The following is a 6315-nucleotide window of genomic DNA, read 5'->3' on the forward strand; positions in this document are numbered from 1 at the left end:
CACACACACACACACACACACACACACACACACACACACACACACACCATTGAATAAAGGCTGGATCTATGATTCCTGCAATTTTATTGGTATAAGGAACCCCCAGGTGATGAAATTTCCTCCATAAAAGTAGGTCAGCACCTTCTCTGCAATTTATGAACTTCAAGATGCCCAGAGTACTGAGAAGTTCAGTTACTTACTCAGCCAGCAAGTCCCTCCCTCCCCTCCTTTCCTTTCTCCTCCCCTTCCCTCCCCGCTCCTCTCCTCTCCCCTCTTTTCCTCTGTCCTTCTCTCCTATACACACACATCCTGACATTTACCTAGAACTTTATGGTTTGCAAAACATTGAACATATTTGATTCTCACAATAATCTTATGAGTTATAACAGCAATCTTATTATTTCCATTTTAAAAACGACACTATGGACGCTCAGAGAGGTTAAGGCATTTCATCAGAGTCACATAACTTAGTAATTGTCAGTCAATATTCAGACTCAGCTCTCCCAGACACCAAGTCCAGTGCTTCATCCATTAGGCAAAACTGCGTCTTGACTGAAGTCACCTGCAGATAGCATCTAAAAAAGGAATGATAATAAGAGTATTAAATAATAATAATATTCCTAATGATATAAAATGATCTTAGATATCATTCATTCAGTTTACAAGTGAAACTATGGCCTATAGGAATGAAAGGACTTGGATAGGGTCACACAGGACTTGTATAAGGTCACATAGAAAAGGTAGGGATGGATCTGGGACTGAAAGCCAGATCTCCTGACTCCAAGTCAAGCGCTTTTTAATTTTTCCTTTTATATCAGGCTACCTATCTTTTCAACATTATAGTGCTCATTTGAATAATGATAAGAAAGTAGGGCCCATGATAGCATAATGGAAATTATATAGTCTATTGGTATGAAATACATTTTCATCCCTACATCTGATCTCCTGTTTTTCTTTGGTGTCCTTCAGAAAAAAAAACAGTGGTTTAAATGTTCTTGAAAGGGAAGGACAGAGTGGGCTTTTGCGCACGTGCCTTTGTGTACCTTCATAAATGAGTGAATGGCTTACAAGAAAGGCCCAATGTCAGCTCTTATTGGCCATGTCAGTTAAGCATCTATCTGATCCATCTAATGCCAGAGCAAGGGCACTGTGGGTGACAGCTGTGATTTTGACATTTCCCGTTATCTTTCCCTGTGTGCACGTTGTGTTCCAGCCAATCTGTACCTCTTGGTGTTACCCATAGGATATCCTGTCTCCTCCTCCAGCCTGGGCACAGGTTGTTCCCTGGGCCTCGAATTCTCTCTCTCACCTCGATCTCTTACATTCAGGCTCAGCCCAAGTGGCACCTCCTACACGAAGCCTTTCTGATCCATCCCAGTCGTTAATGACAACCCATCCAAAATGCCAGTGTATTTCCTCTTTATGTGTTTTGTGATTGATTATCTGTGGACACATTATTTCTTCCAGTAGAGCATATGACGGTATTTGTTTTATTTTTTGTCTTTTTATTTCCATTGTCTAGCACAGTGCGTGGCACACGGTAAATGCTAAATAAATGCTTGTTGAATTGAATTCAATGGTGTGTCAATCATCAGTTCAGCTTACAGATAATGTGGATCAAGGGCTAGGAGGGACATTAATGACCAGTTAGTCCAACCTCCTCTATTTTATAAATGAGGAAACTGAGGCCCAGAGAGTTGAAGTGACTTGCCTAAGGTAGTAAGTGTCAGAGGCAAGATTTGGTCCTGTTCCTTCTGACTCCAAAGCCAGTGTCTTTGGCATGGCACCATTCTGCTTCAACTGGGTCCTGGTTGCCATATTGTGATCTTCACAATTGGTTTCCAGCACCATCTGGTGCTAGTCATTACCCTTGGTTTATAGAATTTGCAATAGCCCCATCTAATAACATATGCTGAGGCCAACCAGTCCCTTGTTTCCCCTGCTAGTCATCCCCAATTTCTTTTCTTTTTTTTTCTTTTCTTTTTTTTTGTTTTGTTTTTCTTTTTGTTAGGCAATGGGGTTAAGTGACTTGCCCCGGGTCACACAGCTAGTAAATGTTATGGGTCTGAGCCTGGATTTGAACTCAGGTCCTCCTGACTCCAAGGCCAGTGCTCTATCCACTGTACCACCAGCTGCCCCCCCCCCCCCCCCGATTTCTTTATTAACACCTCAGGACACTAGCTCAAGGCAACAATAGCTTAACCTGCCTGGATTCCCAACCTGCCATGCTGTCTCTCTTTCTAGATCCGCTCCAGAGATGAACCAAAATTAAAGGCTGTTAGAGAGGCAGTTTCACCTCCATCCAGTCTAAGTCCATCTAGACTATCCAAGAGGCTGACCTTATGAAATTATTAATAGCTATGTGCCTGGACAGCTTGGTTTACATGTTTATTCTCTCGTGTGATTGTTTAAACCAATATTTCAAGGAGAAGACCGTGAATATCATTAAACCCATTTTACAAACATAGAAACTGAGGTGAAATGACATTCCCATTATTCACACAATGGCTACATGACAGAATCAGGACTCAAACCCAGGTCTTTTGTCACCAAGCATTCTGTTTTTTTTTTCCATTGCACTAAAGCAAACTCTCAGTTATCCAATTTTCTATTAAGCAGACCTCCCTTTAAATTTATACTTCTATATAGATCTACAACACAAACATATTTGACATTCATGATGATGAGTCTCAGGTATTCTAAGATCTCAAATTATTTATTACAAATGAGTTCATTGTATAGTTCAGTTTGGGTTTAAAATGCATTTTGTTGTTTTCTAATTGTCTGAATATGGGTAGTCTTCATAGTATTTCCAGCTGTCAAGTAAGGGGATTGGACTCAGTGATAACTAGATATCTTTCAAGTTAGAGCATAGCCTCTATGTATAGTGTATCATTTAATTTGCTGACAACTAGATTATTAGAGATTATTATAACTGGGGAGACGCAGTGTAGCATATTGGCTTGGAGTAAGACTCAGGTTATCCTTGGAGTGAAGAAGATCTAAATTTAAGACCCACAAACACACACACACACACACACACACACACACACACACACACGTACATACTGGGGCAGGTAGGTGGTGCAGTGGATAGAGTGCAGTGCCTGGAGTCAGGAAGACTCATCTTCTTGAGTTCAAATCTAGCCTTAGACACTTATTAGCTGTGTGACCCTGGGTAAGTCACTTCACCCTGTTTGCCTCAGGTTCCTCCTCTGTCAAATGAGCTGGAGAAGGAAATGGCAAACCACTCCAGTGTCTTTGCCAAGAAAACCCCAAATTGGGTCATGAAGAGTCAGACATGACTGAACAACAAAAAATGCATATAATCCCTGCTATGGGGTCTGATGAACTCTGGAGTTTTGAGCTATAGTAAGGCTAAAAATGACCAGGCATCCTCACTAAGTCTGGCACTGATATGGCAAGCCCCGGGTTAGGGAGGTCACCACGCTGCCCAAGGAAGGCCAAACTGACCCAGCCTGGAAATGCACCAGGTCAAAGCTCCTATGCTGATCAATATTTAGGTCAGGTTGTGAGTGGCTACTAGACTAGCCTTGGCTATACAGGAAGACCCAGTCTTCAGAAAAAAATAATCTCAAGAATTGTATTCAATTCGATTCTATTCAACAAACCTTTATCGAATACTTGCAATGCACTGGGCACTGCTGAGTGTAAGGGATACCGATAAAAACAGTACAGCCTCTGCCTCCAGGTGCTTCTGCTCTACTGGAGGCATGCAACCTATAGACAAGTAAGTGAAAGTAATACAAAATAATTGCAAGTGGGTAAGAGCTAAAACAATGGGGCAAGGCAGGAAAGCTCTTGTGTGGGAGGTGGGATCTGATCTGGGTTTAGAATTCTGTGAAGCAGCACTGTCATTGCATATGTGAGTTGAAATTCTAGATATTCAGAATTGAAAGAACAAAGCTAAACATGTTTTAATATAATGTTTTCCTAAGGGATAAATGAATTTCTACTAATCGTATGTCTAGGTATGCCTTTGGGGATTTGCCAAATATAAATAATTCATGGGATCTTACTTTTAAGGTTGGACAGTATCTTCAAAATCATCTAGTACATCCCCTTGTTTTAAAGAAATCGAACCTCAGAGAATTGAGGGAAAATAATTTGCACAATATCAGCAGAGGAACAAGGGACAGCTCTGGGATCTGGACTCAAGGTCCTGTCTCTGCTAATCCAGTGCCCTTTCCACTATACACAGTGACATGCTGTTAAATGTTGGAAAAAAATGGATGCATGACACTTTTAAACTTAACCTGCACCATTAGCATTTTTCTATTACTTTCTTAAAGTTAGACAATCAGCAAAACAACAAAGCCAGCCCTCATTTGTAGTGTTTGCTTAGAATTGTACAACCACTTCCTTTGAACCAGTATGAGCTTGCTCCAGCTCACCCCTGATAACATGGCACTTGGTGCCTTTGGGACACACCTACTACGTGCAGATTTAAGTATTCAAAGGAGCTAAAGCATCCAGAGCCGTCAGCCCAGGTACAACCCACAGGAGTGTGATTTCCCTAGTACCCATGTGGCTAAAGGCTTGTTATGCTGCTCTAGTTGGGATACTAATACTTTCTCCCTCAAATGAGTATAAAGTTCAGTATGATTATGCCTAATATGTCTTCCTTAGGCAAAAACATTTATCATAAAAGAAAAAAAATTAATTCTTTGAAATGTCATATCTAAACTTTTTACGCTGGCATTCAAGGTCCTGTAGAGTCTAGCCCTGGCTTCCTTATCCAGTCTCCTTTCCCATAATTTGCTTACATGAACCCTCACACTTCAGTATTCTTCCCCCCACCTCACTCCTGCCAGATTCTTATGCTTGTACGTGTCTTTCCTCTTTGCCTATCCAAAAAGAGAAAGGCTAAGCTGAAGCCGTCCCTATCCTGGGAAGCTGAATATCTCCACCAGAGAGCAATCTCTTCTTTCTTTGGCCTCCTGGACCATACTGTTAGCTTTCTGACATAGCAGACTGTGCTGGTGACCACATCAGGGATCAGAGATATCTAGGCATCAATAAGCACATTAGGTTCTTTCCACTGAAGCTCTGTATTCTCTCTCTCTCCCTTCTTCACCCTCTCCCTCTTTAATATCCTATCTCTGTAATTAGACTGAAATCTCCTAGGGGACAGGAGTGTTATGTATTCTCCTTTGCACCCCGCCCCCAGCTCCTACCAAGTGCCTTGTACTTAATAGACTTTCAAGAAAGATTTCTTAATGATTAGTAAAATGTGTGATTTACCTCCATAGGTGTACATAGATTATTTGGGTGTGCTTGTGTGTGTTGGCATACCTTCAGGGCATTACCATTGGTGCTTGAGCAGAAGGGATATCCTGAGTTTCCATGATCTTCACTCAACCTCAGTTACACTCGAAGATGGTTCTACTCATGATCTCACCATCACCTATTACTGCTTGATCCAGAGCTTTGGAATGCATCTCTCAGACCATAATTTTTTTTTTTTTGGACAGGCAATGGGGTTAAGTGACTTGCCCAGGGTCACACAGCTAATAAGTGTTATGTGTCTGAGGCCGGATTTGAACTCAGGTCCTCCTGAATCCAGGGCCCATGCTCTATCCAATGCACCAACTAGCTTCCCCACACACCATAACTTTTGCCTCACCAGTCCAAACCTATTTTTCATCCTCATGATGACCGTGATTTATCCCTAACCTAGTCTATCCCTCCAATTCGATCTTCCCTTCAACTTCTGGATTCTATTTCCTTGAATAGAAGGAAGGTCAGTGATAATGGCCCTTGTTTCCCATAGAGTTCAGACACATCCAGCCCATGCCCAATGCCTGTGTCCATTTTTAGTATATCATACCTTTTCTTATTTTCACCCATCACCTTCTTGGAATCGGTAGGATTCCCTTGAAATGGATGGGCTCTTTACTCTGAGACTCTGGCTCTCTAGAGGCAGGAGGAAGGTACTTAATAAACCCCGAGTATCTAAGCCATCACAACAGATGAAGAGTAAATTGATGATAAATATTTTGCGTGTCTAGCAATATCTCCAAGATATTTAACCCTGTAGTCATTATCAGTTTAATTGAGACTCAATCAACAAACAACTTGAAAATACCGTTGGAAGCACATCTCAAGAGAACCCAGTAATTAGCAGCTGTCTTCCTTCTGAGCTTTCCAGCTGACAGCTGCTTTTCCTTTGGCCAAATTATTTTTCAGCTGAGTGATCATCTCAGAGGGCATAGTCTTCTTTGCTGTGACACCCGTGGTTTTGCCTGCCGTAGCAAGACCACCCTAGCTTTTGCTCTTTCAGAAAGGTTACCA

Source organism: Vombatus ursinus, unplaced genomic scaffold (assembly GCF_900497805.2).
Source record: "Vombatus ursinus unplaced genomic scaffold, bare-nosed wombat genome assembly UNPS02014822.1, whole genome shotgun sequence".
Classification (NCBI taxonomy): Eukaryota; Metazoa; Chordata; class Mammalia; order Diprotodontia; family Vombatidae; genus Vombatus; species Vombatus ursinus.